The sequence below is a fragment of the Triticum dicoccoides genome, chromosome 2B (genome assembly GCF_002162155.2).
Source record: "Triticum dicoccoides isolate Atlit2015 ecotype Zavitan chromosome 2B, WEW_v2.0, whole genome shotgun sequence".
Classification (NCBI taxonomy): Eukaryota; Viridiplantae; Streptophyta; class Magnoliopsida; order Poales; family Poaceae; genus Triticum; species Triticum dicoccoides.
The window spans coordinates 721,985,162-722,003,674 of NC_041383.1; the positions used below are offsets into that span (position 1 = coordinate 721,985,162).

General features: G+C 47.6%; 1 pseudogene; it reads right to left on the reverse strand.

The window, feature by feature from the left end:
- LOC119361251 overlaps nucleotides 1-18,513 on the reverse strand; it is a 51,439-nt pseudogene that overhangs the window by 10,474 nt on the left and 22,452 nt on the right.

Below are 18,513 nucleotides of genomic sequence, written 5' to 3' on the forward strand. Positions count from 1 at the left end.
ACGCCGGCGTTGAAGCTCCGGCAGCGGCTGGGCGTCGGGGGGCGACGGCGCGGGGGCGACGGCGCGGGGGCAAAGTTAGGTCGAGTGGGGGGGGGGATCTGGCGAGGGAGGGAGAGAGGCCAGAGGGGAATAGGTGGAGGGAAGCTTTCTAATGGCGCACCACACGCAGGTGCGCCATAAGTACGACTGTTCTAATGGCGCACCACCCCTCGGTGCGCCATTAGAATTTTGTTTTAACCTAGCCTAGTAGCCATATCTACAGCCCAACCCTATCTACAACAGAACCCACGCACTAGCCCGACTAGTCAGCACGCAGCACACACACCAGGAGGTCCTGGGTTCGATTCCCAGGATCCCCAATATTTTTTTATGCATTTTAAATGGTGTTTTTTATATTTATTTGTGTTTAAATATGTTCAAACTTGTTTAAATCATAACAGTAATATTTTTTATGCATTTTCAATGCTGTTTTTTATATTTATTTGTGTTTAAATATGTTCAAACTTGTTTAAATTATAACAGTAATATTTTTTATAAAAATAGTAAAAAAAATTTAAAAAATATGTTCAAAAAGTGCGGGTGCGGGGGGCCGGGTGCTCCGGCGGTGGAGCGGGGGAGGGTTGCGATGGGTGGAGCTAGCGGGGGAGGGTGCGGGTGCGATCGAGATGGAGGGGGATCGAGATCGAGATGGAGGGGGAATCGATGCGCCATTAGTAGTTTTGCAAAAAAGTAAAAATAATAAGTATATATACTAATGGCGCATCTCCTCTGAGTGCGCCATTACTAGTTTAAACTAGTAATGGTGCACTGTGCCACGATGCGCCATTAGTAGTTTTGCAAAAAAAAGAATAAAACAAAATTTACAGTAATGGTGCACTGCCTGCTTGGTGCGCCATTAGTAGTTATAGATAGTAATGGCGCATTATGGACCCGATGCGCCATTAGTATGTATGGGAAAATGGAAAAAAAATAATTCATACTAGTGGCGCACCCTGTTTACGGTGCGCCATTAATGTCTTCCACACTAATGGCGTATCACAAACAGGTGCGCCGTTAGTATATAGTAGTGGCGCACTGCTTCCACGGTGCGCCATTAGAATCAATCCTATCTATAGCCCTTTTCCTAGTAGTGCGGGGTATATCCCCGACATGAACTATACCAAACCATAAAATAGCAATGCCAAGGGTTTGTTAGTAAACTAATTACTTACTATGTCTCAACGACCCGGCTAGTGTTTGCTTGGTTTTGGTTTGTAGGAAAAATTCTTGCCATACCAAAATCTGAAATTTTGGGAGTCATTTATGTGCCCAACAATATGTTGCTTGCTTTGAGATCTCTGTGAATTATTGTTAATCTTGAATCTTGATGGAGATAAAGAAGACCTCTTGCTATTCCTTTAATTATTTTGAACCGTGTTGACCAATCAAGCACATGTTTCCGTGAAGCATCTTTCATGTTTAATATAAGATGAAGCTTGTGTCAACATGACTAACACTTTGGTTAATTTAAAGAATTTTCTAATGTGCAACAAAAGAGAAAAGGAATGTACCGAAAAGAAAAGCATCCAAGCTTTTGTTAGGTAAGTATTCGTAAATCAGTAACTTCTCGTCTTCATGAATGCATGACCCAAGAAGTCTGACTAGGTTCTTGTGCTGCAGCTTGGCAATTAGAATTACTTCATTTTTGAACTCCACTATACCTTGCCCAGAGCTCTGACAGCAACCTCATTTCCACCTTCCAGTGTGCCCTACATGAGCGCATATTTTTCACTTGAACAAGAAGCCTACTTATTTTACTTCTAATAAAGATACCTTTTCACAAAAGGAAGTACTCCCTCCATCCCAAAGTTGTACTAAATCAACGACACTTATTTTGGTATGGAGGGAGTATATTTTAGCCCCTTTTAATTCTGATCCCACAAAATATTATTCAACTCTAAATTTGTATATCAAAACTAGTTCAAATCACCAACTCAACCAAACCACGCTGACTTTGGACTATGTGGCATCAACAATGACATATATTTCAGTAATTCCATATTACTAATAGGTGATCCCCACTAACCAATTTCACACAACATGTCAACTCAACATGCAATCATGCATAGGAAACAGCCGGCCTCAACATGCAACTGTGCATGAAAAAAATGCTCCATTATGCTGCTTATTTTAATAATCTAATCCTATATATCACTAAATAGGTGACCCCCAATAATCTATTTCTCTCAATAATTTTATAGTTAGATAAAAATGATTTGAGAATCAAAGGGTGTTTTAGGAGTCAGACAACAATTGAAGTGCAAAATATGTGTGTTTGGCCTTCTGTCGAAACACAATCTATTACCTTGTAGACATTGCCAAAACCTCCCCGTCCAAGCAAGTTGGAATGAGCGAAAAAAATTGTTGCTGAAAGGATGTCCCTGTAGCTAACAAATGGAAATTTTGTATGTTTGCCGATTGTTGGATGTGCTAAAGTATCCTCGCAACAGTTTGTTCTGCTTTTCCTTCTTTTGCAATTTGCCTGCTTGTAGGACATCATTTTGTTTCTTAAATATTTCACTAGTGTCATATGTAAAAACAAGAGGATATTTGTTACTCTACCTCTGTATTTGTACATTCAGACAAGGCATACGCATGTTAGTAGCAGCAGGCCTGCTATAATCGGAATTATAATCTTTACTGAACTGATCTCCTTATAAACTGCAGAAATGCAACAAACCAAAAATTTGAAATTTACTTGAATAAATACCATGATGGGTATGTGCAACTAAACTAAGTGCCTAAACTAACATAATTTAGCTAACTGGGCTACCATGGTTTGTGGTAAATTAAAGATTTGATCATTCTAAAAGAGTATTTATGCTCGTTTAGAAACTACCCCTCCAAATTCAATAATTACTATTTGGCTAGTGTCAGGTTATGGCAGTAACTAGCTATTTCCTAATGGAAAGGCTAAGACATGAAATCTAAAAAGAATTGTAAACACATTTGGAAGTGAAGGTTTGGCAAAATGGAAAAGTATATCTATTGTAGACTGTAGTTGTATAAATGATGTTGAAAGGAATTGCCAGTTTGTCAAAAAAGATGTTCCATGTTACTCTTTAGTTATTGAAAATGTGACGTTTTGGGTATGGAACTTCTAAATTTTAGTTGTTGATACCATTCAAAAAAATTAGATTAGGTTAAAAATGATGTGCCTAAATTTTCGCCAGACATTAGTCTATAGTATTATAATCTTGTTGGGTTTGGTACGTATATTAAAGTAGGAAAACAATGTTCACATTTTGTCATCATTCAAATATCATGTCAAGGTGATGGGCTAATTAGATGGACACACTTGAATGATTAGTCATAAGTGGTATGTCATATAGCTAATACAACATTTTATAATCTAGGTATTTTCATGAGAAATCATATGTCCACAGGCTCCCTTTGTAAATATTGGTGTTAATTTGAAGAGTACATGCTAATTACTTGGGAAGAAAGGAGGGCATGGAATAATACCGGGAGTATAAGCAAGTCCAAAGTACAGAGCCTCCCCACTGGTGATTGCCTTCCCAGTGTCGACAAGCTCCCCTGACCAAACCAAGCACCTAGACACGTCAGCCATACCTATGGTCCCGCTCAAGTTGGCATAAGCGTAGGCTGCGCATGAGCAGTTACGCCTGCACTCAGCCTCGCACTCATCGAAGCTTCTATTGCGTATATGCAAGCACTTGTCAGGAACATTCATCCCAGGCAAGGCCACATTCATCCCAGGCAAGGCCACGAAACGACTTTGATTGCCGCATTTCAACGCTTGCTTTCTCCTACATCCTTTTGAAGAGTTTACTTCATCGATAGTCTCAAACCCCTCGAGACATTGGCAAGCTGGGACCGTTTGAGTCAAGTCGCAATAACTGAATGGGCCACATGAGGCATAGAGCTCGCATGCAGCAGTGGGTCATCCACTAATGAGTGCCCATGATGACGAGTGATTGTTCCATGCTAGAGACTTGTCCTTGTCAGTGTAGTCAAGCGTGACGCGTGTGTACACCGAGTTGTCGGAGATTTCGTACGTGATGTAGAACTCGTCTCCAGAGTTTACAACCGTCTGGTAAAGGATGGAGCTGGTGTTGGATAGATATGTGCCACCAGTCACTGACACACCGTTCCACACACCTATGCGGCAGTATGGCCTAGTTTTGTTCCAAGTGACAAGCTGAAGGTCTGGGGCGCTAGGGTCGCCGCTGAATGAGAAGTCCCCAGAAGATGGATCATCCGAGCCCTTCCAAGCAACTAGCCGAGTGACGATCTGTGCCGTGTGGCTCACCACAAACCTCATGCCTGCAAGCATTGTGTCGGTTGGGTGATCAAAACTCTGTCATATGTCAGTGTCACTTGGCAACCGGAGAACAAAGTTCCCAGAGTTGCTTAGCTCTGCTGCGTAAGCTCCTGGTGCTCCGGCGGTGATATTGCTTGGTGTCGTCCAAATAGTGTGGCCTCTAGATTCAGATAATACCATTTGAGAATTGTTGGTGATGATGAGCTTCGCCGACAAAAGGGTGGTAATTGGGTTGTCTCGGTTGGCAACCCACACGATGGTGCGTGGTCCGGGAAGGCTATGGTACCATATGCCAAGGTAAAAGCTCTTGTTAGAGGTGGTCGGGGAGAAGAAGCCAAGAGTGAAGTCCCCGCTCTTGGAGATGAGCTTGTCATCGTGAGTGAGTGGCTTTGCTTGTGTTAGCTGGTGATCCATGCGAGACCGGGTGGACGTTTTTGGGCGCTTTTGGAGAGTGACGACGAAGATTAGGAGGAGTGCCACATCCCCATCGTCAATGCAGTCACCAGAATGCGGTTGGCCTCACCGGATGCCGACCCATTGCCGGTCTCCACGAGTACAGGTGATCGGTGTCGTTCAAAAGTTGTGACTTCCAAGGCGGCCATGAAGCCGTGGATCAGGCCGCTTCCCAAGGTAAAGAGAGACCCGGTAACTTTGTATGATTTTTTGCCGGAAAATTGGACTCGTGTCACAAGGAAGAAGAAGAAAGGCATTTTTTGCCAGCCACCGCCGCCGCCAGGATCGCCGGTGGCGAGATCGGCGAACGATGTTCGAGCAGCCAGACGGGCTCATTTGAATGTGTTATTGTGTTGTGGACCTGAGCTGAATGTGGGTTTGGATGTTGCGACGGTCGTGGGTCCTCCTGGTGCGGGCGAGGCCCAACCAGAGGCCCAAGCCTCGCGCAGCCCAGTGCAGACGTACGTGCATGTATTTCCGCAAACAGTTCTGCCTACGATCGAGTCTAGGTTTTCTTGTTCTGGCTTTCCTTCGCTCGGGACAGGACGGGCGAGAAGGATCTCAACCGCCAGTGGGATGGCGGGTCGTGGTCTGCCGCCGTCCAAGCGAGGGCCACCTACCACTGTTGCGGCCTCGTCCTCTGCCGGAGTTGGTCGCGGCGCTCTACCGGTAGTTGCCGCCAAGCCGGGAGCGGCCGATCAGGAGGTGTTGCCAGTCGCTGGGGCTGGTGGTGCTGGCCGCGGTGCCACGCCGGCCGGTGGGGGCGGACGGGGCGGTCTGCTTCCTCCAACGCAGGTGGCAGCAGGGACCGGGGCAACGGGAGTGCAACCCCGAGCTGGGACTGGTCGGGGCGCCCATGCGTCCGCGCGACCGGGGGCTGCTGTTTCATGTGCACTTCCGACGACCCAGGTGCCCAAATCCAACGCGCGGCAGCCGGAGGAAGTGGCACAGCCACCTGCAGCCAAGGCGCTGGCCCTGGGAAGGGGTCGCGGCGTGCATGGGCGTGATGGTTACTCTGGTTTTAGCAGAGATTGTTGGAATTACAACCGTTACGGTCAGTGGGGAGATGACGGATATGATGCGTATGGTGAGGGATTGCATTGTGGATCTTCCTCCAGTGGCGGCCATGGTTACAACCGGCACAATGCTGAGGACAATGGACAGTTTCAAGGTCCACCCGGTAATTTTGTGGAAGGTGTTGCCGGACCCAAGGATCGTTTCCGTGGTGGCTACCGTCGCGGGGGGAGAGGGAGACGACCACCGCCGCCTAGACATTATCCACCACCACCGCCACCTGTTGCAGATTTGGCCTTGGAGGAGGTGCTCGAGCATTCAGCTGAGGGGGACGGAGACCCATCCAAGTTACCCGTGGCAGCAGTGGACGCGGTTCGGGCCTTGGCAGCAGTGCATGTTCTGGTGTCTACTGGAGGTGCCAAATCTAGGGACATACGTCTGATAAAGGACCGGAAAAAGCGGAGGGCGAAAAGCTCTCTAAGTGGGCAATTAAGAAGAAAAAGTTGCCTTGCTATAGATGTGGTGAACCGGGTCACTTCGTGGCAGAGTGTACGAATGAGCTTTGTGATTATTGTCTTCGCTCCCAACATGTGAACGGGGAATGCCCTCTTCTATCCGGTCCTAAGCCTGACATTAACATTTTTGGGGTCTGCTGTAAAGAGTTGATGTTTTTTGAGACACCGGAGGTGGATCCTCTACCGCAGATGGTTGAGAGTTCCTTCCCGGCAGTTATCAGAGTTACTAATGGACAGTTGACCGAGGCTCAGATCGTCAGACAGCTACGTGAGTTAGTACCGGGTAATTATCAGTGGCAACTGGAGCAGTTAGAAGGTCAGTCTTATAAGGTTGATTTTCCCACTAAAGAGGATCAGATGCATTTTCTAAAGTGGGGTTTATGCAGAGTGACGAGCACAAACATTGTTATTGCTTTCAACGAGTGGAAGCAGGAGGAACCCGAGGGTACACCTTTGGAGAAGGTGTGGGTTTGCTTCTATGGCGTACCACCTAAATTGGTAAAACATTTTCTGGTTGCTTGGAGCTTGGGTGTGTTGATCGGTAAGACAGAAAAGGTTGACATGCCATTCACACGCACACATAACGCTGCGAGGCTTTTGGTCAGTGTTGCGAGTATTGAGCATATACCAGATGTAGTCAGATGGACATATGCTGGAGTCACTTATGTACTAGAGCTTGATATCGAGGATACTGCAGTTTCCGAGGAGGGAAATGGGACACAAGACATGGATACAACCGAGGGTGGCGGCGCACCCGGGAACCAGGAGAAGGGGCCCGATGATACTTTGCCGGAGTCGGACAAAGGGCCGGCCACACAGCCAGATAAGGTAGCCAGTTCTACCAAAGAGGCGCCCTCGTCCACTACTCCGATGAACACGCTTCGCTTTGGTTCTTTTGCACCGGGTGTTGGGGAACGTTGCAGAAAATTAAAAATTTTCCGACGGTTTCACCAAGATCCATCTATGAGTTCATCTAAGCAACAAGTCATGGGAGAGAGATTGCACCTACATACCACTTTGTAGATTGCGCGGAAGCGTTCAAAAGAACGGGGTTGAAGTAGTCGTTCTCGTCGTGATCCTATCACCGGAGATCCTAGCGCCGAACGGACGGCACCTCCGCGTTCAACACACGTACGGTCAGCGTAACGTCTCCTCCGTCTTGATCCAGCAAGGGGGAAGGAGAGGTTGATGATGATGGCTCCAGCAGCAGCACAACGGCGTGGTGGTGATGGAACAGCAGCACTCTGGCAGGGCTTCGCCAAGCACGTGACGGAGGAGGAAGAGGTGTAGCAGGGGGAGGGGGCGCCAGGACTTCAGGGTGCGGCTGCCCCCTTCCCCCCTCCCTTTATATAGGCCCCCAGGGGGGGCGCCGGCCCTGGGAGATCTAATCTCCCAAGGGGGCGGCGGCCAAGGGGGGTGGAGTACCCCCCAAGGCAAGTGGGGCGCCCCCCCCCCACCCTAGGGTTTCAACCCTAGGTGTAGGGGGTGGGCCTAGGGGGGCACACCAGCCCACTAAGGGCTGGTTCCCCTCCCCACTTTGGCCCTTGGGGCCCTCCGGGATGGGTGGCCCCACCCGGTGGACCCCCGGGACCCTTCCGGTGGTCCCGGTACAATACCGGGTGACCCCGAAACTTTCCCGCTGGCCGAAATACCAGTTCCTATATAGTTTTCTTTGCCTCCGGTGTTGGGGAACGTTGCAGAAAATTAAAAATTTTCCTACGGTTTCACCAAGATCCATCTATGAGTTCATCTAAGCAACAAGTCAAGGGGAAGAGTTTGCATCTACATACCACTTGCAGATCGAGTGCGGAAGCGTTCGAGGGAGCGGTGATGATGGAGTCGTACTCGACGTGATTCGAATCACCGATGTCCAAGTGCTGAACGGACAGCACCTCCGCGTTCAACACACGTACGGGACAGGAGACGTCTCCTCCTTCTTGATCCTGCAAGGGGGAAGGAGAGGTTGAGGAAGCTCGCTCCAACGGCAGCACGACGGCGTGGTGGTGTTGGTGCAGCAGTACTCCGACAGGGCTTCGCCAAGCGCTTAACGGAGGAGGAGAGGTGTTGGGGAGGGGAGGGGCTGCGCCTTTGGATGTGGTGTATTGCAGCCCTCCCCTCACCCCTCTATATATAGGGGAAGGGGCAAGGGGGCCGGCCCTCTAGGGAAAACCCTAGGGGGGCGGCGGCCAAAGGGAGGGAGGATTGCCCCCCAAGCTAGGGGGGCGCCCCCTTTAGGGTTTCCCCCTCCCAAGCCCTAGCCGCATAGGCCAAGGTGGGGAGGCGCGCCCAGCCCACTAGGGGCTGGCTCCCTCTCCCACACAGCCCATGTGGCCCCCCCGGGAGGGGTGGCCCCTCCCGGTGGACCCCCGGAAACCTTCCGGTGGCCCTGGTACAATACCGGTATGCCCCCGAAACTTTCCGGTGTCCGTTTAACCACTTTCCATATATAAATCTTTACCTCCGGACTATTCCGGAACTCCTCATGACGTCCGGGATCTCATCCGGGACTCCGAACAACATTCGGTAGTCACATACTAGTCTTCCTAATAACCCTAGCCTCACCGAACCTTAAGTGTGTAGACCCTACGGGTTCGGGAGTCATGCAGACATGACCGAGACGACTCTCGGGCAATAACCAACAGCGGGATCTGGATACCCATGTTGGCTCCCACATGCTCCTCGATGATTTCATCGGTTGAACCACGATGTCGAGGATTCGATTAAAACCCTGTATACAATTCCCTTTGTCAATCGGTACGTTACTTGCCCGAGACCCGATCGTCGGTATCCCAATACCTTGTTCAGTATCGTTACCGGCAAGTCACTTTACTCGTACCGTAATGCATGATCCCGTCATCAACCACTTGGTCACTTTGAGCTCATTATGATGATGCATTACCGAGTGGGCCCAGAGATACCTCTCCATCATACGGAGTGACAAATCCCAGTCTCGATCCGTGTCAACCCAACAGACACTTTCGGAGATACCTGTAATGCACCTTTATAGTCACCCAGTTACGTTGTGACGTTTGGTACACCCAAAGCACTCCTACGGTATCCGGGAGTTACACGATCTCATGGTCGAAGGAAGAGATACTTGACATTGGAAAAGCTCTAGCAAACGAACTAACCGACCTTTGTGCTATGCTTAGGATTGGGTCTTGTCCATCACATCATTCTCCTAATGATGTGATCCCGTTATCAACGACATCCAATGTCCATAGCCAGGAAACCATGACTATCTGTTGATCACAACGAGCTAGTCAACTAGAGGCTCACTAGGGACATATTGTGGTCTATGTATTCACACATGTATTACGATTTCCGGATAATACAGTTATAGCATGAATAAAAGACTATTATCATGAACAAATAAATATAATAATAACACTTTTATTATTGCCTCTAGGGCATATTTCCAACAGTCTCCCACTTGCACTAGAGTCAATAATCTAGTTACATTGTGATGAATCGAACACCCATAGAGTTCTGGTGCTGATCATGTTTTGCTCGCGAGAGAGGTTTAGTCAACGAATCTGCGACATTCAGATCCGTATGTACTTTGCAAATTTCTATGTCTCCATCTTGAACATTTTCACGGATGGAGTTGAAACGACGCTTGATGTGCCTGGTCTTCTTGTGAAACCTGGGCTCCTTGGCAAGGGCAATAGCTCCAGTGTTGTCACAGAAGAGTTTGATCGGCCCCGACGCATTGGCTATGACTCCTAGGTTGGTGATGAACTCCTTCACCCAAATAGCTTCATGCGCTGCCTCCGAGGCTGCCATGTACTCCGCTTCACATGTAGATCCCGCCACCACGCTCTGCTTGCAGCTGCACCAGCTTACTGCTCCACCATTCAACATATACACGTATCCGGTTTGTGACTTAGAGTCATCCAGATCTGTGTCGAAGCTAGCATCGACGTAACCCTTTACGACGAGCTCTTCATCACCTCCATAAACGAGAAACATGTCCTTCGTCCTTTTCAGGTATTTCAGGATATTCTTGACCGCTGTCCAGTGTTCCTTGCCGGGATTACTTTGGTACCTACCTACCAAACTTACGGCAAGGTTTACATCAGGTCTGGTACACAGCATGGCATACATAATAGATCCTATGGCTGAAGCATAGGGGATGAAACTCATCTCTTCTTTATCTTTTGCCGTGGTCGGGCATTGAGCTGAGCTCAATCTCACACCTTGCAATACAGGCAAGAACCCTTTCTTGGACTGATCCATTTTGAACTTCTTCAAAATCTTATCAAGGTATGTGCTTTGTGAAAGACCTATGAGGCGTCTCGATCTATTTCTATAGATCTTGATGCCTAATATATAAGCAGCTTCTCCAAGGTCCTTCATTGAAAAACACTTATTCAAGTAGGCCTTAATGATGTCCAAGAATTCTATATCATTTCCCATCAAAAGTATGTCATCTACATATAATATGAGAAATGCTACAGAGCTCCCACTCACTTTCTTGTAAACGCAGGCTTCTCCATAAGTCTGCATAAACCCAAACGCTTTGATCATCTCATCAAAGCGAATGTTCCAACTCCGAGATGCTTGCACCAGCCCATAAATGGATCGCTGGAGCTTGCATACTTTGTTAGCATTCTTAGGATCGACAAAACCCTCCAGCTGCATCATATACAGTTCTTCCTTAAGATGCCCGTTAAGGAATGCCGTTTTGACGTCCATCTGCCATATCTCATAATCATAGTATGCGGCAATTTCTAACATGATTCGGACGGACTTAAGCTTCGCTACGGGAGAGAAAGTCTCATCGTAGTCAATCCCTTGAACTTGCCGATAACCCTTAGCGACAAGTCGAGCTTTATAGATGGTGACATTACCATCCGCGTCCATCTTCTTCTTAAAGATCCATTTGTTTTCTATCGCTCGACGATCATCGGGCAAGTCAGTCAAAGTCCACACTTTGTTTTCATACATGGATTCTATCTCGGATTTCATGGCTTCTAGCCATTTGTTGGAATCTGGGCCCGCCATCGCTTCTTCATAGTTCGAAGGTTCACCGTTGTCTAACAACATGATTTCAAGGACAGGGTTGCCGTACCACTCTGGTGCGGAACGTGTCCTTGTGGACCTACGAAGTTCAGTAGCAACTTGATCCGAAGTACCTTGATCATCATCATTATTTTCCTCTTCAGTTGGTGTAGGCATCACAGGAACATCTTCCTGAGTTGCACTACTGTCCCGCTCAAGAGGTAGTAATTCATCGAGTTCTACTTTCCTCCCACTTACTTCTTTCGAGAGAAACTCTTTTTCCAGAAAGGATCCGTTCTTAGCGACAAAGATCTTTCCATCGGATCTTAAGTAGAAGGTATACCCAATGGTTTCTTTAGGGTATCCTATGAAGACGCATTTTTCCGACTTGGGTTCGAGCTTTTCAGGTTGAAGTTTCTTGACATAAGCATCGCGTCCCCAAACTTTTAGAAACGACAGCTTAGGTTTCTTCCCAAACCATAATTCATACGGTGTCGTCTCAACGGATTTAGATGGTGCCCTATTTAAAGTGAATGTAGCTGTCTCTAGAGCGTATCCCCAAAATGATAGCGGTAAATCGGTAAGAGACATCATAGACCGCACCATATCCAATAGAGTGCGATTACGACGTTCGGACACACCGTTACGCTGAGGTGTTCCAGGCGGCGTGAGTTGTGAAACGATTCCACATTTTCTTAAGTGTGTACCAAATCGTGACTTAAATATTCTCCTCCACGATCCGATCGTAAGAACTTTATCTTTCGGTCACGTTGATTCTCTACTTGATTCTGAAATTCCTTGAACTTTTCGAAGGTCTCAGACTTGTGTTTCATCAAGTAGACATACCCATATCTACTCAAGTCATCTGTGAGAGTGAGAACATAACGATATCCTCTGCGAGCCTCAACACTCGTTGGACCGCACACATCGGTATGTATGATTTCCAACAAGTTGGTTGCTCGCTCCATTGTTCCGGAGAACGGGGTCTTGGTCATCTTTCCCATGAGGCATGGTTCGCATGTGTCAAATGATTCATAATCAAGAGACTCTAAAAGTCCATCAGCATGGAGCTTCTTCATGCGCTTGACACCAATGTGACCAAGGTGGCAGTGCCACAAGTATGTGGGACTATCGTTATCAACTTTACATCTTTTGGTATTCACGCTATGAATATGTGTAACACTACGTTCGAGATTCATTAAGAATAAACCATTGACCATCGGAGCATGACCATAGAACATATCTCTCATATAAATAGAACAACCATTATTCTCGGACTTCAATGAGTAGCCATCTCGTATTAAACGAGATCCAGATACAATGTTCATGCTCAAACTTGGCACCAAATAACAATTATTAAGGTTCAAAACTAATCCCGTAGGTAAATGTAGAGGTAGCGTGCCGACGGCGATCACATCGACTCTGGAACCATTCCCGACGCGCATTGTCACCTCGTCCTTCGCCAGTCTCCGCTTATTCCGCAGCTCCTGCTGTGAGTTACAAATATGAGCAACGGCACCGGTGTCAAATACCCAGGAGTAACTACGAGTACTGGTGAGGTACACATCAATTACATGTATATCGAATATACCTTTAGTGTTGCCGGCCTTCTTATCCGCTAAGTATTTGGGGCAGTTCCGCTTCCAGTGACCCTTCCCCTTGCAATAAAAGCACTCAGTCTCAGGCTTGGGTCCATTCTTTGACTTCTTCCCGGCAACTGGCTTACCGGGCGCGGCAACCTCTTTGCCGTCCTTCTTGAAGTTCTTCTTACCCTTGCCCTTCTTGAACTTAGTGGTCTTATTGACCATCAACACTTGATGTTCTTTCTTGATTTCAACCTCTGCTGACTTCAGCATAGAAAATACTTCAGGAATGGTCTTTACCATCCCCTGCATATTGTAGTTCATCACAAAGCTCTTGTAGCTTGGTGGGAGCGACTGGAGGATTCTGTCAATGACCGCCTCATCTGGGAGGTTAATGTTCAGCTGGGTCATACGATTGTGCAACCCAGACATCTTCAGGATGTGCTCACTGACAGAACTGTTTTCCTCCATCTTACAACTGTAGAACTTGTCGGAGACATCATATCTCTCGACCCGGGCATGAGCTTGGAAAACTAGTTTCAGCTCTTCGAACATCTCATATGCTCTGTGATGCTCAAAACGCTTTTGGAGCCCCGGTTCTAAGCTGTAAAGCATGTCGCACTGAACGAGGGAGTAATCATCAGCACGAGTTTGCCAAGCATTCATAATGTCTTGGTTCTCTGGGACGGGAGCGTCACCTAGCGGTCCTTCTAGGACATATTGCTTCCTGGCAGCTATGAGGATGATCCTCAGGTTCCGGACCCAGTCCGTATAGTTGTTGCCATCATCTTTCAGCTTGGTTTTCTCTAGGAACGCGTTGAAGTTCATGTTGACATTAGCGTTGGCCATTTGATCTACAAGACATATTTGCAAAGGTTTTAGACTAAGTTCATGATAATAAAGTTCTAATCAAATTATGAACTCCCACTTAGATTAGACATCCCTCTAGTCATCTAAGTGTCACACGATCTGAGTCAACTAGCCCGTGTCCGATCATCACGTGAGACGGACTAGTCATCGTCGGTGAACATCTTCATGTTGATCGTATCTTCCATACGACTCGTGTTCGACCTTTCGGTCTCCGTGTTCCGAGGCCATGTCTGTACATGCTAGGCTCGTCAAGTTAACCCTAAGTGTTTTCGCTGTGTAAAACTGTCTTACACCCATTGTATGTGAACGTAAGAATCCATCACACCCGATCATCACGTGGTGCTTAGAAGCGACAAACTGTAGCAACGGTGCACAGTTAGGGGAGAACACTTCTTGAAATTTTTGTAAGGGATCATCTTATTTACTACCGTTCCTAAGTAAACAAGATGCATAAACATAATAAACATCACATGCAATTATATAGTTGTGACATGATATGGCCAATATCATATAGCTCCATTGATCTCCATCTTCGGGGCTCCATGATCATCTTGTCACCGGCTTGACACCATGATCTCCATCATCATGATCTCCATCATCGTGTCTTCATGAAGTTGTCACGCCAACGACTACTTCTACTTCTATGGCTAACGCGTTTAGCAATAAAGTAAAGTGGTTTACATGGCGTTCTTCAATGACACGCAGGTCATACAAAAATAAAGACAACTCCTATGGCTCCTGCCGGTTGTCATACTCATCGACATGCAAGTCGTGAATCCTATTACAAGAACATGATCACATACATCACAATTCATCATTCATTACAACTTCTGGCCATATCACATCACATGATCAATCGCTGCAAAAACAAGTTAGACGTCCTCTAATTGTTGTTGTATCTTTTACGTGGCTGCAATTGGGTTCTAGCAAGAACGTTTTCTTACCTACGAATAACCACAACGTGATTTTGTCAACTTCTATTTACCCTTCATAAGGGCCCTTTTCATCGAATCCGCTCCAACTAAAGTGGGAGAGACAGACACCCGCCAGCCACCTTATGCAACTAGTGCATGTCAATCGGTGGAACCGGTCTCACGTAAGCATACGTGTAAGGTTGGTCAGGGCCGCTTCATCCCACAATACCGTTGAAGCAAGAAAATACTAGTAGAGGCAAGTAAGTTGACAAGATCCACGCCCACAACAAAATTGTGTTCTACTCATGCAAAGAGAACTACGCATAGACCTAGCTCATGATGCCACTGTTGGGGAACGTTGCAGAAAATTAAAATTTTTCCTACGGTTTCACCAAGATCCATCTATGAGTTCATCTAAGAAACGAGTCAAGGGGAAGAGTTTGCATCTACATACCACTTGTAGATCGAGTGCGGAAGCGTTCGAGGGAGCGGTGATGATGGAGTCGTACTCGACGTGATTCGAATCACCAATGTCCAAGTGCTGAACGGACAGCACCTCCGCGTTCAACACACGTACGGGATGGGAGACGTCTCCTCCTTCTTGATCCAGCAAGGGGGAAGGAGAGGTTGAGGAAGCTCGCTCCAACGGCAGCACGACGGCGTGGTGGTGTTGGTGCAGCAGTACTCCGACAGGGCTTCGCCAAGCACTTAACGGAGGAGGAGAGGTGTTGGGGAGGGGAGGGGCTGCGCCTTTGGATGTGGTGTATTGCAGCCCTCCCCTCACCCCTCTATATATAGGGGAAGGGGCAAGGGGGCCGGCCCTCTAGGGAAAACCCTAGGGGGGGCGGCGGCCAAAGGGAGGGAGGATTGCCCCCCAAGCTAGGGGGGCGCCCCCTTTAGGGTTTCCCCCTCCCAAGCCCTAGCCGCATGGGCCAAGGTGGGGAGGCGCGCCCAGCCCACTAGGGGCTGGCTCCCTCTCCCACACAGCCCATGTGGCCCCCCCGGGAGGGGTGGCCCCTCCCGGTGGACCCCCAGAAACCTTCCGGTGGCCCCGGTACAATACTGGTATGCCCCCGAAACTTTCCGGTGTCCGTTTAACCACTTTCTGTTGGGGAACGTAGCAGTAATTCAAAATTTTCCTACGTGTCACCAAGATCTATTCTATGAAGAGACCAGCAACGAGGGGAAGGAGAGTGCATCTACATACCCTTGTAGATCGCTAAGCGGAAGCGTTCAAGTGAACAGGGTTGATGAAGTCGTACTCGTCGTGATTCCAATCACTGATGATCAAGTGCCGAACGGACGGCACCTCCGCGTTCAACACACGTACAGCCTGGTGACGTCTCCCATGCCTTGATCCAGCAAGGAGAGAGGGAGAGGTTGAGGAAGACTCCATCCAACAGCAGCACAACGGCGTGGTGGTGATGGAGGAGCGTGGCAATCCAGCAGGGCTTCGCCAAGCACCATGGGAGAGGAGGAGGAGGAGAGGCAGGGCTGCACCAAGAGAGGGAGAAGTTCTCATGTGTTATGGGCAGCCCCAGGCCTCTATTTATATAGGGGAGAAGGGGGTTGCGCCCCCTTTAGGGTTTCCCACCCCAAGGGGTGCGGCCAGCCCTAGATGGGACTTGGGGAGGCGGCCAAGAGGGGGAGAGAGGGGAGGCGCCCACTAGGTGGGCCTTAAGGCCCATCTGGACTAGGGTTTGCCCCCTCCCACTCTCCCTTGCGCCTTGGACCCCTTGTGGGGGGCGCACCAGCCCTCCTAGGGGCTGGTCCCCTCCCACACTTGGCCCACGCAACCTTCTGGGGCAGGTGGCCCCACTTGGTGGACCCCCGGGACCCTCCCGGTGGTCCCGGTACATTACCGATATCGCCCGAAACTTTTCCGGTGACCAAAACAGGACTTCCCATATATAAATCTTTACCTCCGGACCATTCCGGAACTCCTCGTGACGTCCGGGATCTCATCCGGGACTCCGAACAACATTCGGTAACCACATACAAGCTTCCTTTATAACCCTAGTGTCACCGAACCTTAAGTGTGTAGACCCTACGGGTTCGGGAGACATGCAGACATGACCGAGACGTTCTCTGGTCAATAACCAACAGCGGGATCTGGATACCCATGATGGCTCCCACATGCTCCACGATGATCTCATCGGATGAACCACGATGTCAAGGACTTAATCAATCCCGTATTCAATTCCCTTTGTCTATCGGTATGTTACTTGCCCGAGATTCGATCGTCGGTATCCAATACCTTGTTCAATCTCGTTACCGGCAAGTCACTTTACTCGTTCCGTAACACATCATCCCGTGATCAACTCCTTGGTCACATTGCGCATATGATGATGTCCTACCGAGTGGGCCCAGAGATACCTCTCCGTTTACACGGAGTGACAAATCCTAGTCTCGATCCGCATAAAACAATAGATACTTTCGGAGATACCTGTAGTGCACCTTTATAGTCACCCAGTTACGTTGTGACGTTTGATACACCCAAAGCACTCCTACGGTATCTAGGAGTTACACGCTCTCATGGTCAAAGGAAGAGATACTTGACATTGGCAAAGCTCTAGCAAACGAACTACACGATCTTTGTGCTATGCTTAGGATTGGGTCTTGTCCATCACATCATTCTCCTAATGATGTGATCCCGTTATCAACGACATCCAATGTCCATAGCCAGGAAACCATGACTATCTGTTGATCACAACGAGCTAGTCAACTAGAGGCTCACTAGGGACATATTGTGGTCTATGTATTCGCACGTGTATTACGATTTCCGGATAATACAGTTATAGCATGAATAAAAGACTATTATCATGAACAAAGAAATATAATAATAACACTTTTATTATTGCCTCTAGGGCATATTTCCAACAGTCTCCCACTTGCACTAGAGTCAATAATCTAGTTCACATCACCATGTGATTAACACTCACAGGTCACATCACCATGTGACCAACATCCAAAGAGTCTTGGGTTTGATCATCTTGCTTGTGAGAGAGGTTTTTAGTCAACGGGTCTGAACCTTTCAGATCCGTGTGTGCTTTACAAATCTCTATGTCATCTCCTAGATGTAGCTACCACGTTCTATTTGGAGCCATTCCAAATAACTGTTCCACTTGGAGCTATTCTAAATTGTTGCCCCATTATACGTATCTGGTATCTCTACTTACAGCTATCCGAATAGGTGTTAAGCTTGCATCGACGTAACCTTTACGACGAACTCTTTTACCACCTCCATAATCGAGAAAATTCCTTAGTCCACTAGTTACTAAGGATAACTTTGACCGCTGTCTGTGATCCATTCTTGGATCACTCTTGTACCCCTTGACTAACTCATGGCAAGGCACACTTCAGGTGCGGTACACAGCATAGCATACTGTAGAGCCTATGTCTTAAGCATAGGAGACGACCTTCGTCCTTTCTCTCTATTCTGCCATGGTCGAGCTTTAAGTCTTAACTTTGTACCTTACAACTCAGGCAAGAACTTCTTCTTTGACTGATCCATCTTGAATACCTTCAAGATCATGTCAAGGTATGTGCTCATTTGAAAGTACCATTAAGCGTTTTGATCCATCCTTATAGATCTTGATGCTCAACGTTCAAGTAGCTTAATCCAGGTTTTCCATTGAAAAACACTTTTCAAATAACCCTATATGCTTTCCAGAAATTCTACGTCATTTCTGATTAACAATATGTCAACAACATATACTCATCAGAAATTCTATAGTGCTCCCACTCACTTCTTTGGAAATACCAGTTTCTCATAAACTTTGTATACACCAAAATCTTTGATCATCATCAAAGCATACATTCCAACTCCGAGATGC